Source organism: Barbus barbus (genome assembly GCF_936440315.1).
Source record: "Barbus barbus genome assembly, chromosome: 11".
NCBI lineage: Eukaryota > Metazoa > Chordata > Actinopteri > Cypriniformes > Cyprinidae > Barbus > Barbus barbus.
In genome coordinates, this window is record NC_136739.1 from 29,252,801 (window position 1) to 29,271,005 (window position 18,205).

At 35.1% G+C, this 18,205-nt stretch overlaps 1 protein-coding gene across 4 annotated transcripts in view; it reads right to left on the bottom strand.

The window, feature by feature from the left end:
• Positions 1–18,205, bottom strand: part of LOC306877329 (tensin-1-like) — a 230,367-nt gene that overhangs the window by 180,691 nt on the left and 31,471 nt on the right. The window lies entirely within an intron of this gene.

Consider the following 18,205-nt stretch of genomic DNA (forward strand, 5'->3'; position numbering starts at 1 on the left):
TATGCTGATAGTCAAAAATGTAGCTACGTATGTAGGCAAGGTTCGCAAAGCCTGACGAAACAAACTTTTGTGGAGAATGGAAGGCCAAATGATTAAACAGAAATAAGTGTGGGATTAGTTTGATTAACTTTGTCACAATGAAAACAATCCGGTTCCCAACAGCACCTTGGAGCCTGAGGCTGTAAAAGCCTCCATTTTTATTCTTCAAGCAGATCAATCCTTTTATGAGATCCGCTCTGGTCAATAGACCGGCTAAATATACACACGCAGAACGGCCACGATGCGCTTTCACTCAGCTCTATTTCGAGAACATGAATCAGATGAGAAGCAATACAATATAGGGAATAATATCCGGCCTCAGATGCAGCGCATTGGAGGAGATTGGGGTCAAAACGGGCAGAAAAGGGACGATCTGAAGAGCTGAGCTTTTCTTTACAGATGGCAGGAACTTCAAGAACACAGATGAAGCTCATTTATGAGCCATTTATCTAAGGCTGCAGTAGCGATAGATGATATAATGAAAATGCACAATGAATTTCCAGTAATTTGCTAACAGTATCCTAGCGGTCATAGACAATTACTTTTAATGTTTTAAGTCTCTCATGCTCACCAAGGCTGCATTTTTTTTTTTTTTACAAAATGCAGTAAAAACAGTAATATTTTTTTCAGTAAAATAACTTTATGTGAATATATTTAAAAATGTAATTTATTCCTGTGATGCAAAGCTGCATTTTCAACATCATTATCCCAGCCTTCAGTGTCACATGATCTTTCAGAAATCCTTCTAATATTGTCTCTGACGAAAATTAAGTTATATTAAAAGTTACAAATGGTGAGTTTGATAAATGACCAATTAATCAATAAAAAAAAAAAAATCTGAGACAGCAATACACATGAAAAACTGTTGAAATCATGCTGTTTTACTGTTTAAAAAATGCACATATGGCTGCAACTGGGATGTTGACGCCTTTCTGGTGCCTGGATAAAATTAGCTTGCTTATTTTCAAGCCAGGACAAAACAAGTACAGTCTATTACGAAAATAAAGAGCATGCAGTATGAAACCACAGCCCCCCAAGACCCCAAAACCCTCACTACAGCTCAAGCAAACAACATCCTCTCTGTCTGAGACCAGGGAAACAATGAAATTGGCAACCTGTCTTTACCGTAATAGCAAACACTGCAATGGAAATACGAGAACACAACTGAGTAACTCGAGCTGCTCATAACAGTCCACCGGTACCTGCGCAGATACAGTATCTCCAGATGAACAGATTTAAGGTTATGACCAGACAAAGTCCTAGTTTACAAGGCATATTTGTAGTTTCACAAGGTAAAATGAGACCTGGATCGAGGTGTTGGTTCACCGACTTAAAATAAGCTGCCCAAATGTCTCTTAACTGTTGAAAAGCAAGAATATTCAAACCATTCGTCACAAAACACATGCCAGTGAGGTGTTTCTGCTGTCACTGTAAATGTTGACATATTTAAAAAAAAAAAAAAAAAAAAAAAAAAAAAAAAAATATATATATATATATATTAAAAATGACTGAAAACTGAAAAAAAAAATGTAGCAACAAAAAACTAAAATAGAACGATACTAAAATAGCACTAATTTGTTTGTTTGTTTTTTATCTGATTTGCATTCGATTCTATTCTAAATCTGTTTAAACTAGCGCTGTCAAATTATTAATCGCATCCAAAATAAAAGTTTTTGTTTATATAATATATGTGTGTACTGTGTATATTTATTATGTGTATATAAATACACACACATACAGTATATATTTTGAAAATATTTACAGGTATATACATTTGTATATTCATATTCTTATACTTTATATTATATATAAATATATAAACAAAATTTTTCTTAAATGTATACATGCATGTGTTTGTATTTATATATACATAATTATGCACAGTAAACACACATATATTATGTAAACAAAACCTTTATTTTGGATGCGATTAATCGTTTGACAGCGCTAGTTTAAAATGAAAAAATGGAGAGAAATGTACAGCAAGAATGTTGGAATTACAGGTCTAAACTAAAGATTTGATGCTAATATGATAAGCACCACAACTAGACTATACTGCTGTTATTGTAATCATCAATTCAGACAAAAAAGGACAAATGACAAAACCGGTGACGCTGTATTTTCAGGTGTGTTTGCATGCGATGGGCTGTAAATCAGTGAGGGGAAGAAGAGGTCACAACACAAAGACACAGATTAGCACAGTCAACATGCCACTTTACAGCTTTACTGTAGATGTGATTACAGTAACCTATGCTTTGAGTGCAGAAGAACGGCTCCTGTACATTTCTGTGCCATAGACCATTAACCAGAGAGAACAAGAGCAGCCACGGTGACTCCTAGTGGCCACGATGAGAACTGAGGAAGAACAGGCCCTATTAGATTGAATAGAGTTGAGATTAATCTTTCTGAACTTTGGAAACATTACTGATCAGTCCGACCTTAGCAACTATTTAATGTCCAACATACAGTATTATGAAATAATACTTTTGCCCTTTTTTAATGTAAGTCGATGGATGTTTTAAACAATTTAATGGAATATTCTGTTAACATGGTTAGAGAAAATGGTATAAAATATGGCAAAATTATGCACTTTTAATAGTTAACATGTATAACATCGGTACAGACATTTTCTCTGTTAAATTAATAAAAATGTATACTTTTATTCAGCACGGGTGATTTAAATTGATCAAAAGTGATTTATGATGTTACAAAAGGTTTCAATTTCAAATAAATGTTGTTCTTTTGAACTCTCTAGCATCACAAATTTGCAGAAAACAACAATTAAGCAGCACAATTGCTTTTAGCATTGATAATAATAATAAATCCCAGCAGATCAGCATATTAGAATGATGTCTGAAGGATCATGTGACACTGAAGCCTGAAAATTTAGCTTTGCCATAAGGAATAAAAAATATATATTAAAAAAAAGAAGAAAAAAAAGTTACTTGAAATGGTAATAATATTTCACAATATTACTGTTTTTTTACTGCATTTTTGATCGAATGCAGTCTTGGTGAACATAACAGACATCTTTCAAAAAACATTTAAAAGGCAACCTCAAATGATAATTTATGTATTGAGTCGAGTCAAAATGAATATTTTTTCCTCCTTGCAGATTATAGTCTTATCGTATTCTGAAGTCTTTGCTGTTTTAATCACATTGCTGCATAAATTAATTTCTTTCAAGAAAAACAGCAGATAAAAATCGTCAGCAATGTCACACTTCATTCCAGCCCAAAATATCCAATCAATTTTTACCACTTCATGAACGCAAAACCAGTGCAGACAAATTGAACTCTGGCTTTCTATGGAGCTCTAGTGTGAAAATGCCCTTAAACTGAGACAAGTGTGTCAACTGTCACACCAAAAGACAGACTGAATCATTGCTGACAGACACGAGCATCAGAGCCTGAAGATGATCTGAGCAGCAGCATTGGAGGAGGAGTCTGAAAAACACATGGCATAATCAAATCCATCGCAGCTCCGCATCAACTCAGCTTCGACCTTCAGCGAGGTCCTTCCTTTCAGATAAAACAGGCATTATTCTTATTGAATCCATTATGGAAATCAAGCTTTTTTCTGTCTCTCTGAGTGGATAGTCTGTGTCAAACGGGGTCGAGTACAGGCTGGGGACCGTCCTGACTGAGATGGAGCGATTGCTTTATAGCTAGAGGACAGGGATCAGGATGAAAGGAGCAGAGGAAGGAAGTATGGGAGGGCAGGAAAGGATGAGAGCAGGGCCGGGTGGAAGAAATGTGATGTCCAGAAGAGATTTTGGTTGATACCGTATATATATTTACACGTGAGAGTGATTAAGATAATTTCATGCTGTGTATCAGACAACTTAATTAAGTGGCTTTTGTTATAGGCACAACGCAAAGCAGAATTTAGATACTTACATTTGCAACTTGCCAAATTATCGACTGTAAAAAAAAATAAAAAATTCAAAGTTGTCAATAAATACAAGAAAATACTATTTCTTAAATACTAAATGCTAAAAACTAAATACTATTTATTAAATGCTGTCTTTCTACATCAAAATTTCATGATTCAATGCGTTACTTGCAATTTCTCTATAATTATTTGACATTTGCTTGCAATTTCTGAATGAAAATAGTTTTTCGAATTATATCCTATACCATGTTTGTTTTCATTGTAGAAACCCGCTGATATGTGTATATCATATTTTTCAGATTCCAAAGATTAGGCTAAAAAAAAAACAAAAAAAAAAATTATAATAATTACAATAATAATTTATAGCAGTTTTTTGGAAAAACTATTAATTCTAATAACATCATAATATTTTTATGCCCTTAATTGTTGTGTTATATAGTATAGAAATTTAAATATAAAACTTATTCTTTTTTAGTTATTGTACTTCAACTTTAAATGAAAATGATAAATTCTGACTTGGCAAATAGCTGAAATAAAATCATTTTTAATGAAAGTTTATATATATATATATATATATATATATATATATATATATATATATATATATATATAAAAACTTATATTTTTAAAAAAATATATATATTTTTTTTTTGTTTATATATATTTTAATTATTTAGTGTTAAACTGATCATTTAATAAGTGTTACTATTTAAAACGTTTTGTAATGTTTAAAAATGTTTGAATATTTGAATATACACACACACAAAAAAAAATGATAAACTATTTATATTTGTATAATGTGATTATGACCATTGTTTATGTATTTTATCTATAAACATTAAACATTAAATACATTTATAAAACATTAAATATATTAATGTTTTATAAATACATTTTTAATATAATGATGAGCGAAATAATGCATATTTGACATACATTTTATGACATATGCACATTATTATCGTTAGTATATGGCCGTCTCAACATATATTTGATTTTATTTCAATTAATGTTTATTTTATTTCATGTAACAAAATTTTAGTTTTAGTTTACAACAACAATAATAACCCTGGAAAAAAACTGTAAAACTGAACTGTTTTTTTCTATGCAGTTAACTTTTTATTCAACAAAAACTAACCGGTTTTCACATTAATACCAGAGAAAGGCATGAATCAAGTGAATAAGAGTAAATGAAAACATAAAAAAAATATGACTTGTTTTCAATTACTGTGTTTTGAAATTAAGTGACATAACTTGTTGAATATTCTCTTACGACTCTGGCTCAGTATTACTTTCTAACGCCAGCAAACACACAGCATCTGCTCCTCTCTTCTATCCATGGAAAACAAAGACGACACACCCACTCTAACTTCACGTGTAACGGCACGTTTTCCTGAGTGGTCTTTCTGAAAGGAGTAGCACACACACACCCTCCTAGCAGAACACAATGAGTATCAGTAAAAACACGAGGCTCTGGATCCTCCTGTGGTGTGATGTCATTCTGACATATTACATACCACCGCTGCAAGAGCCAAAGCAAACCAGCAAACCCTACGCTATCAAACTTATCTTGCTTGAAAATTCAGGATATCCAGACAGTTCTGTAATCAGTATTTTGTGGGCGTCAAATCAGTGTGCTTCTCTGCTTGTTAAACTTTAACGTAGCGTGTTTGTTTATACGGTTTCAAAGGAACCAGTGCCTCAGCAGCTTCTTGTCGGAGGCTCATGGGTATGTTATGTTATCTCATCCACAGCAACTGTGGGAACTCCATACTCATCCAATACATAACAGAGTGCTATTGCTAATGAAAAGTGCTCCATGACTTAATAACATTACTCACAATAACCACGATGAGCTCCTTCTTTTGACATTGCAAGTAAATGTGTAACAAAATATGCTCAGGACAATGATTTAAAGAATGAGAAAACAAGACCAAACTTGTTCAGATTAAGCTGTAACATCTGCTCCATTCAAAGACCTTGTGAGACGGCCATATACTAACGATAATAATGTGCATATGTCATAAAATGTATGTCAAATATTCATTATTTCGCTCATCATTATATTAAAAATGTATTTATAAAACATTAATATATTTAATGTTTTATAAATGTATTTAATGTTTAATGTTTATAGATAAAATACATAAACAATGGTCATAATCACATTATACAAATATAAATAGTTTATAATTTTTTTGTGTGTGTGTATTCAAATATTCAAACATTTTTAAACATTACAAAATGTTTTAAATAGTAACACTTATTTAATGATCAGTTTAACACTTAAAAAATAATTAAAATATTATATATATAAAGTATATATAAAAATCGTGGGGCAGCATTGAAAAGTTTCTGTGCTCCTGAATGTTTCTGTGTGTGTGCTGCGCAATCTCTGATCTCTGTGTGTGTGTGTATGTGTGTGTGTGTCAATGAAAACAGCAAATTAATATACAACGGTGATTAAACTGATTACCTGTGCATTAAATGGTTTTAAGGCATACCTGCCAGCCAATCACAGTAGAGTATTCAAACAGACCATGATAAAATTAAAATTAGAAAATTATACAGAGTTGTCACTCATTATCGCTAGCGTATATTTAACAAAGGATGCGATCAGAGACAGTGTTAAGGACATAACGTCCATCTCAGATAAACTCGTCTCCCTCTGCCAAGTGTGTGAGTGGCATTTAATTTACGAGCAAGTAAGGACATTAGGTAAATGAGAGCAAAAGTGCTTCATCTTGCCCAATGATCAATGCCAGAGGAAAACAGCAAGGACTGCTATCAAAATGCCAATATCCTATAATTGATTTCAGGGTGAAAGAAAAATGTATGCTAAGATCACATTATGTCCACCATCTCTCTTTATGTACCGACAGCCGGGCAGGACATACTGACTTTGTTTCTTAATTAGGACTGAATAAATAGGACTGAAATAGGACTGAAATCCTGCAGCGCCCGCAAGCTCCCCTGCTCAAGAAAGCACATGTACAGGCCCGTCTGAAGTTTGCCAATGATTCAGAGGAGAACTGGGTGAGAGTGTTGTGGTCAGATGAGACCAAACTCAAGCTCTTTGTCATCAACTCAACTCGCCGTGTTTGGAGGAGGAGGAATGCTGCCTATGACCCCAAGAACACCATCCCCACCGTCAAACATGGAGGTGGAAAATTATACTTTGGGGGTGTTTTTCTGTTAAGGGGACAGGACAACTGCACTGCATTAAAGGGATGATGGACGGGGCCATGTCCCATCAGGGCCAGGGCATTGAAGACAGCCAGGGTACTGAAAATGGGTTGTGGATGGGCATTACAGCATAACAATGACCCAAAACACACGGCAAAGGCAACAAAGGAGTTGCCTAGCCAGTGGCCTCGCCAGTCTCCAGACCTTAATCCCATAGAAAATCTGTGGAGGGAACTGAAGGTTTGAGTTGCCAAATGTCAGCCTCGAAACCTTAACGACTTGGAGAGGATCTGCAAGGAGGAATGGGACAAAATCCCTCCTGAGAAGTGTGCAAACCAGGTGACCAACTACAAGAAACATCTGACCTCTGTGATTGCCAACAAATACTAAGTCATGTTTTGCGAAGGGGTCAAATACTTATTTGACTCATTAAAATGCAAATCAATTTATAACTTTTTTTAAATGCATCTTTCTGGATTTTTTTGTTGTTTTTCTGTCTCTCATTGTTCAAATAAACCTACCAATGAAATATAGACTGATCATTTCTTTGTCAGTGGGCAAGCAAACAAAATCAGCAGGGGATCAAATAATTTTTTTCCCACTGTATATGGATGCGTTCTTAATTGGTGCTGTCTCTGCCACTAGTGTCTCCAAAGAAATTTGAAAAAAAAAAAAAAAATACAGTACAAAAAAAAGTCCAGATCGATTTTTCACTAGAATAATCTGCAAACTGGACCAGATTTTGTGTTGCAAGTGTAATGACAGTGTTGACCGCGTCCTCGTTATCACAATGGCTGGTAATATCCGCCGCTGTTGTATGAACTCTCATAAATACATCTGACCCTTTTGTCTCTTTTGCCTCTACACATGTCTGGTGCCTCTGTAGACGCTTGATTTGTGGCCAGACCTGCAGATAGAAGCACAAACACATTTCCGGCCTTCCTCCAAGTAGGCAGATCTCATAATATCAAAGCAGAGTCCAGACCAGACCGCGATCACCAAATTCAGCATTGTACCAAAACCCATCATTGTGAGAGGTTTGCAGGGAGCCATGATGAGCGTTTGGTTGTATGGTGGCCTTGAGCCAATGTGGAAATGGTGCAATGGTCTGTACGCGGCAGATATCGAGTGCTCTTTATACATGCTGAGTGATCGTTTGACATGCATTGATTGTCATCCAGCAAACGTCATTCCTGCCAAAGTCGGGACACTTTGCGCCAACAGTTGAAGACGAAAGATACGATTGTAAAATAAGATGAATACTGTCTGAAACATAGATTTGTGTTTCAAAATGTCTCATATCGCTTTCACAATGCAATGCATTTAGTCATTTACATTTTATATTTATGCAAAGAGTCAACTTGCATGGACTGACTGAATATTAATTGTCCATTTAATTGACTGAATCTTTATTATTGCATTCAAGATACACATTTTATCAGTTCATGCATTGTGTTTGCACCTGTAGCGTTGTGGTGACATAAGTTTCTTAAGATGTTGTTTCTGCAGGCAACACCGTTGCACTTTAAATGGAAATATTATTTTTTTTATGTTTTTGAAAGAACTCTTATGCTCATCAAGGCTGCATTTATTTGATCATTTAAATACAGTAAAAACAGTAATATTCTGAAATTTTATTACAATTTAAAATAACTGTTTTCTTTTTTTATATATTTTAATATGTAATTTATTCCTGTGATGCAAAGCTGAATTTTCAGCATCATTACTCCAGTCTTCAGTGTCACATGATCCTTCAGAAATCATTCTAATGCTGATTTCATACTCAAACATTTCTTATTATAAGTGTTAAAAACACTGTGCTGCTTAGTATTTCTGTGAACACTGAGAAATATTTCCTTTTGTGGATTCTTTGCTCAACAAAAAAAGATCAATAAAACAGCATTTATTTGAAATAGAAATCATGTATATCCTTATAATTGTCTCACTGTCTCTTTTGGTCAATTTAATGCATCCTTGCTGAATCAAAGTATTTATTATCATATCTTTTTAAAACCAAAAAATCTTACTGAACCCAAACAGAAACAGAAGTAAATACCTTTGGATACCTTTGATGGTTTTATTAACAATATTAACAGGAGAAAAATGAAATGTAAATCTGAAACAATAAATTGAAAGTGCAAGAGAGACAGAAGAGCGAAAAGATGAAGATGTCTGATAAAGTTTTTATTATACATTTACATGAAGCGTTTGACCAATCCTCTGCTATTAAAGAGAACCTATATATCAGCACGAGCAAAAACAGTCACTCAGATGCTGTAAATAGTTAGTTTTAGTTCTCCAAAAAATTTCTTAAACCATTTACACTGAAGTGATAAGAGTGAGTAGTATTCTAAGTATTCATTCATATTCATTTAATTGTTTATTTCAGAAATATTATTGCATCTGAATGCCAAATTACCATTACAGCAACCCTTCCTTGTGGTAACAGCCTGTTATAAGATGTGAGATTTCAAATGCTCCAAAAGACAGATGAAACTACACCTACAGTACTCCTCATCTGAACCGCACACAAATTTCCACTTAAATCCACCGGACAGCACAGAGAGAATCCATTTACCTACAAAATCCAGTTATAGTACAATTTGGAAAGAGCATCGCCGCACTGTCCGATGGGATATTTATCCAAACACATTCATTTCGGTCTAAAGTGAATGCAAACAGATGTAAAAATATCATATCAGCGCATTAGGCCTTTGTGGCAGGACTTCCTAGTTTTACAGAGCTTTACAAGCTACATGTCAAAATAGAAACAATACAGTCATGCACACTAGCAGCTCATTGTTATGATAATCAATTGCGTGGCTGTGAAAGAGCCCGACCAGCTCAAGATGAAATTTTACAACTTGCAATATTTCAAACGTACCACAACCTCTAGTTATTAAAGGTCATCCACTCAAGCAAAGTGTTGCTGCTATAAAAACCGACACGCCCTCTTAGTGATTGGCATTGTGGATTATGGTGTGTCATGCGGTTAAGAACAAACATGCAAATGCATGAACCAGTCTAAAACGTTAAACACGAAAAGCAATGGTTCACGTAACAGCGCTTGAGGATGCGGGCTTACCTTCCCTGTCTTGGACAGTTTGAGTGGAAAGAGGCAAAAGAAGAGGAACTTCGCCCAGTTGAGAAAAGCTGCCAAGCACCAGTTCAAACGGGCCATCCTGGTCCGTACCTCGTACCCTGAATGTCCTTCTACAATATCCCAACACACTTGATTCAATTACGGTCCTGTCACAAGGATAAAAGGAACCAGCCTACAAATCCAAAGTCAAACTATCAGTCCGTCTTCATTCACTTGCTCTGTTGTCTTTCAACGGGGCGCCCCTGAGAGCAGCGCTTGACTCAGGTTGGCTGTACCCCTGATGTGAGTGCGTGCGGAGGGTTGCTGCCTGCTCTCACTCGCTAGATGCTGCAGAAGCAGCAGAGAGGAGGGGGAATGGAGCAGAGGGGGTTGGGAAGGGGTGCACGGCGTTCATCATCGACAGAGAAACAAGGGATCGTTGCTGGAGACCAAAATTACCACACGGCCAGCACTAAATGCAAATTAAAACATTGGCGAGTAAATACCAGATGACATATTTTCTGGTAATCTCCAATCACAAAATGACCCTCACTGATAGGAAGTGATGTTCACAATTCAAATCCAAACTAAAAATGCCTACTAAAGAAAATGCATCTTCCAACAACTTTTTCCATTTATTTTTAAGGACACAATGAATCCAATAGAATAGAATAGAATAGAAAATCAAACACTGAAACTGCATATTAAAGGGGTCATCGGATGCAAAATTCACTTTACATGTTGTTTGAACAAAAATGTGTGTTGGAAGTTTGTGTGCACATCCACCCTATAATGATAAAAATCCACCCAGTGTTTTTTTTTAAATCCCTACTTTAAAAGCAGGCTGTTCTGAGATTCCTGCCAGAATGACGTAGTTCTGTAAAGGCCGCTCCCACGATAGTTGATTGACAAGACCATCTTACCTTAGACCCGCCCTGAGTGAGCTGAGAGCTGTCCGCCATTGTGTCGACTCCGGTGCAGGGGAAGACAAGAATGTCTCCGATTAAGCGATTGAGGTGTTATGTTGTTGGATATAATAATGAACATAGCAGTTGTCATTTACTCCCGACATCTGAGCCACTGAAGACGAAGAGGATTAACAGTACTATCATTTTTTAAGGGAAATGCGCTGATCCTCGATCTACCTGAATGTGTCTATGTTTGTGCGAATCATTCGTGATCCAGCTTCATCTACAGAAGAAGTGAGTATAAGGGTTTTTTATGAATCTCTCCAAATCGCCTTTCCTAAAAATGTGCTAGTTAACAAGTTTGTGGCTGAAGTTTACAGTCTGCTCGTCACCCCACAGAAGAAAGGCATGGGGTCAGCAGAGCTCATTTGCATTTAAAGAAACATGGTCTAACACAGCTTGCTTGAAACATCTGATTTTGACAGGGTAAAAAGGGTGTTTTTTTCCACTACCATTGAGAAATTTTAACCAAAGTATGTTATAGACTTTTCATTAATACCCTAAAGAATCATCAACTTGTGAAAAATGGGCATCCGATGACCCCTTTAAAGAAAATGTATCATATAACAACCTCTCCCACTGGATTTACTAAAGAAGACAGTGAAATAGAATAGAATAGAATAGAATAGAATAGAATAGAATAGAATAGAATAGAATAGAATAGAATAGAATAGAATAGAAAATCAAACACCAAAACTGCCTACTAAAAATTCCCTTTCCATTGGATTTACTAAAGAAAAATAGAACAGAATAGAGAATAGACATTGCCTGAGAATGTAAATCTGTCATGCATATGAAACATTGAATAATTCACTAAAGATTCGCAAACAATATGAAATCAAACACCGAAACTGCCTACTAAAAAAAACTGCATCTCATAACAACATTTTCCATTGGAATTACTAAGGAACACAGTTGAATAGAATAGAATAGAATAGAATAGAATAGAATAGAATAGCTTGAGCTTAATAGTCATGAAAATGTCCAAAGTTGCAAAGAAAATCTTAAAGTTCTAAAAAATGGGCTTCATTTTCTTTAAGCAAAATAGAAATAGAAATAATATAACTATAAATATAAACATATTGTGAATATTACAACCAGCCCTGGTGGACACATAATTTTGATTTAAAATACCATGACATCACATCCACTGGTACAATGGAGAATGACGTGTAAAAATGAGCACATGAAATGAAGTACAGCACCCCAGGGAGATCCTGTTAGGACAGGAATGAGTAACATAATTAAGATTGACTAGCTCTAACAAATTGCAAAATGGGCTTGCTCTTGACCCTGTAGGGCATTTCTGCTGGTCTGAGTAAACGTTCTCATTAGGAATATTAAGAATAACGGATTTCACAATCACAACAGATTCACATCTGATGGATACATCATGCTTGTCGAGAGAGTGATCTGAACTAACAGAGCAGTGGATGAAATATATATTAGCCAGGAGTAAACAAAGAAAATTTATATAGAATCTTAAATCTAAATGTCAACGCAACAGTTTAAATGACAAGGATTTTATAGCAGATGAAGATTAGAGGAGAAACAGCTGATACCACAATACCTCAGTTACCACATGACAAATGCGACCAATGACAAATTTACAGGACAACTGCACCATCCCATAAAAACACATCAAGTCAAAATTGCAAGTTAACCCTCTAAGGTCTGAGGTGGTTTTGGGGCCCTGGAGAAGTTTCTGAGTTTGCATCGTTTTTTTGTGTTTTTTTTCTGAGAATAGTGAGAAACAATGTCCGAATTGTGAGAGATACACTCATAATTGAGAAAGAAACTCACAATAAAAGAAAAAAAAAAAAGTTTCCCTCGCTATATATGACCTCACAATTCTCTTCTTTTTTTTTTGTCAGAATTTCAATAGTCATATACATACATATATATATACACACACACACATATACATACATACATACATACATACACACACATATACATACATATATACACACACACACACACACTCACCGGCCACTTTATTAGGTACACCTGTTCAATTGCTTGGTAACACAAATTGCTAATCAGCCGATCACATGGCAGCAACTCAATGCATTTAGGCATCTAGATGTGGTGAAGATGAATTGCTGAAGTTCAAACCGAGCATCAGAATGGGGAAGAAAGGGGATTTAAGTGACTTTGAACATGGAATGGTTGTTGGTGCCAGATGTGCAGCCAACAAATCTGCAGCAACTGTGTGATGCTATCATGTCAATATGGACCAAAATCTCTGAGGAATGTTTCCAACACCTTGTTGAATCTATGCCACGAAGAATTAAGGCAGTTCTGAAGGCAAAAGGGGGTCCAACCCGGTACTAGCAAGGTGTACCTAATAAAGTGGACAGTGAGTGTATATACATACACACACACCTTTTTTATTTTATCTTACAGTACCCTGTCTTTAGCTCAGGAACTTCACACAACTATAAAAATCCCAAATTAGTCACATATGAGGTTCAGTTAGGAAGCTGCTATAGTCCACTGTATCAATTTCCTCTGAGTTAAACGCAGCATGCATCTATCACATTACAAAGCTGGAAGTGGATACGGCATGTGCCTACGATCAAACACCTTTAATCTTCTGCATGAGTGCCTGTTTTATCGAGACAGACGAGAAAATAGGCTTCATATGACATTCAGTTCATAGAATCTCTTTTTTGGAAACACTAGGAAAAATAGACAAAGAGGGGGAGGACAGTTTTTGGATAGGATGCTGAGTGGACTGTGACTAATTCAGTGATGGTTTCGGACCAGACTGGCTGCGGGAGATATAGAGTTTGGTTCGGAGCCAGACTACAGCAGCCAATATCATCTTCACAATGCTGTATGCATAATGTACACAATGGGGTGATGCTGTTGATTTAGGATGTCACACAACAGAATGAGGGCCCTTTCCTTGAAATACAAACCAAAGCTCACCAAGGCCACGAAAAACACTGCTGACATGAAACTGAAAGCTCCAACAAATGCATGTGCCCATTCACATATGTAGCTTACACAGGAACAACCCCCTCAAATGCATGCAATAAAACACAAAAATATATACTCTTTATGATATACTTTTAAAATATAATCCACAAGTAACTGGATTTTGTAACTAATGCGCAAAAAAAATACTACAAAAATTTGAATACCACTTTGAACTTGTGGATTTACATACACACACTATTTGGGTTCACAGTATATGAAAATGTAAAATTCATTATGCAGGTAAAACGTAGAAAAAAATAAAATTGTCATATTGATACAGTACATATTAATAAAGTGCTTTTTACAGTGCTGTAAGACTTTTTTTCCAGCAAAGATGCATTAAATTGATTTTTAAAAAACAACAGTAAAGACATTTACAATGTAACAAAAGATTTCTATTTTAAATACGTACTGTTTTTTTTTAAACGTTCTATTCATTCTATTCGTTCTAGACCCTGAAGAAAAATTATCATGGTTTCCACAAAAATATGAAGCAGCACATCTATTTTCAACATGGATAATAATATAAAATGTCCCTTGAGTACCAAATCAGCATATTAGAGTGATTTCTGAAGGATCATGTGACACTGAAGACTGGAGTAATGATGCTGAAAATTCAGCTTTGCATCACAGGAATACATTTTTGTTTAAAACATTTTAAAATACAAAACCGTTATTTTAAATAATTTCACAATATTACTTTTTTACTGTATCTTTCATCAAATAAATGCAACATTTAAAAAATTTCCATACTGCATACTTTGAGATACTTTAATATGTAATATTTAACAATATATTCTACATAAAGTTACTGAAAGTAAGATAAGTATTCAATGGCTTATACAGGTTCTTTATTTTGTCTGTTCACTTGCTAACCCTATCCCAGCCTGACCAGCTGATAAGTAAACCAAAACTCAAACACTGGCAAAACAGTTGAGCCTAGGCCCGGCTGGGAGATCAGCTAACTTGGTTTTATCTGTATTTTTCAGCAGGTTTCCAGCATTGTGTCCTGATCCCTATAACCTCTTAAAAATGTGCACCATCTCAACATCTCTGCCGCCCACTGCAGATGTCCATATTAAATTAGTTCCTCACAAAATGTAGCTTAACAATTGTCCATCAGCGGAGTCTCTGGACAGATATCCATCAGCTGCCAAGCCTTCGCTCAGTGTCTGCATGTACAAGCCATAAAATCAGAGCATGTGGCTCTGCTGGCTTTATGAGAGGGAAATGAGATGTGAGGGAAAAAAATGAAATCAGGGATATCTGTGAACGTGTGGATACATAACCTCGGCCTGGGTGGGTCTCTGCCGTGTCCTGTTTTCCAGGGAACTTTCATCCAAAAACTGGAAAAATTGCAATTTTGACAGCTATGTTATGTTTTATTACAGGCAGACAAATGATACGCCGCCATCTCCACTGATAAGTGCATTTGCCTTCAGGACATCAAACACACGCTGAGCAAGAGTGATCTGCACTTTCTGTAGAAGAGCTCTGAGAGTTTTGGACATGAAAAGGCAGGAGACAGCTGGGTGGGGATTGGAGAAGCTTCCTGTTTGATATGAAAAAACACCTAGAAGGGTGTTTGTTCCTTGAAATCTGGGCTTTTCTGGGAAATCAGCAGAGACACAGAGCTTGGTCTGCGTTGTTTCATGGTCATTGTTTAGGAGAGTAAAAGGTCTAATCTACCTGATGCTAATCACAAACACACATCTGCTGTTGCATTTATCAAGTCAATCCACTTCATAATGAAATCCTAATCTCATGATGAAAATCCAGGGTAAATCTCAAGGTAAATGTCAAAAATTACTGATACTGAACACAACAATATCATTAATCAATGCAATTTTACCCAGTTGTTGGTTTAATTGAAATTGACCAACAAAGACATGAGGTAAAGAAAGTGAAAGGCCTTTAATTTCCATCCGTTAAGCTTGCTCAGCACGCTGTGGAAAAAAAACGGTGAGAGTGCCTGTGCTTAATCAAATTAGATTTTTCATGTGTGTGTGCTAAAGCTGATTTTTTCTTTATAGATACAGCACCACGAACCAGTGTTACACTCAGTCCCATATAGGCAATTCACTCTTGAAAATGAATAACTCCCTCCAGAATAACTTCCACAGACTCATTTTTCTGTGCACACAGCAAAATGAAAGATTCATTTTTGCATTTTAACTCTCTCTCATAACTCATAATGTCAGAACAGGAATGTTGAGGTCTGGTAAACCACCATGACATCATATGATGTGCTAAGAGACTGATTTAAACACCCTATATAAGCAGCTTCTACTGTTCCATATATTCAGCTCAGTTTACTGTATATTACACTACTGAGAAAAATATTAAACCCAAGCAATATCACTAACTGCACATTAATACAACTCTGAACCAGTTTTTACATATTACAAATAGATGCAAACCTCAACATCACATCAGTGACTGATGAAATAATTACTCTTTAACCTCCTCCTATTGATCCTGAAGCCATTCAGAGGATTGAACAGTCTACAAATGAAGACACATGGCTAGCATCTGACTAATTAATAGAAATTTATCATTCAAAGACTCCAGATTTCATCTAAGAAGAGCTGATGTGAAAAGCATCAATGCATAAAATACAAGACATTAAGCACAGGGACATATGCATGAGTATGTGGATATTATACTATTAATATTTTTATTTTACTTGTTTTAGTAAGTAAACTGTTGATTTCTCAATATTTTATAGACTAGATAAAAAAACAACATTACAATACATGTCAATTATTTGTTTCTGTACTTTCAATCTACACTATTCAATTGTTGTTTGACTGAAATGTTTCCTCTGATTGAAATAAAAATCTTTGTTTCAAGGCCATTTCGATAGTGTTGCTACTGTTAACTATTTTTTTAATCAGTTCATTGAAATAAAGCTGAAATAGAATACACATATTACAAAAAAATTAAATGAACAAGTTCTGCTTGCAATTTATTAAAATAAAATTAAGATTAAAGTTTACAGTACTACATTTTCTGAAACTGAAATTTAAAAAGCTAAATGGAAATTTAGCATAAAATTACTAAAACAATTAAAAATTAGCTCATTTGAAATATTAATAAATAATATAAAGCAAATAAATCAATACTGAGATACATGCTGATTATTATCAACAGATTGAAAAATATTGTAATATACGTACTGTTATATAATATTCATAATATAGTTTATGAGATTATCACTCATTTTACACAACATTTATTCAAAAGTAAAACAAAAAAAAAAACTCTCTGACTGAAGCAGAGGGAGAAAAGAAAATAGGAGGAGGGGAGCAGGATTATCCGAAGTATCCTGGGCCGCACCGGCCACACAATAAAGCTTTAATTGGACTCCTTTTGTCTCGAAATTGAACATTTCTGTGTGGGCCTTTAAGAACCCGCACAAAGGAGGGGAAAGGGAGGGAAAGAAAAGGCAAAAGAGGAGGAAAACGAGGAAGAATATCCTCTTGAACTCTATTCGCTCAGGATATTTGGTAGCAGTGTCTTATCAAAGCACTGAGATGACTCATGGGGTCTCTTCCTCCACCTGAACACTGCTTATTTAAACCCGCTATTGAATGGAAGCTAATCAGAGAGAGTGTGGGAACTCAAGCATATACAGCCTAACAGAGACTCTTCCTCACTAAGGAACCTTCAGTTACGCCAGGCAGCGTTTTTGCATTATTAAGAGTAAATGGAATCAAACCGGTGCAGAATGATCCCCAAAAGAATTATTTTCTTAATGGATCAGTTAAAAAGACTCTAAAATTTGTCTTAAAAAGACATCTAGTGCACGTACTAACTGACGTTTATGACGACGTAAATAAAGACGCTGTCTAAAATAAAATAAAATACAAATTAAAACTAAATTAAATTAAATAAAAAATTTAATTTTAAAATAACATTCTAATAAATATAGTATGATAAAAAAATCAGCAAAACAAATTAATTAGTAATTAATACTTTTTTTAAATTAATTAAAAAAAAAAATACAATTATATAATACTATTATAATAATAAAGCATGTAATAAT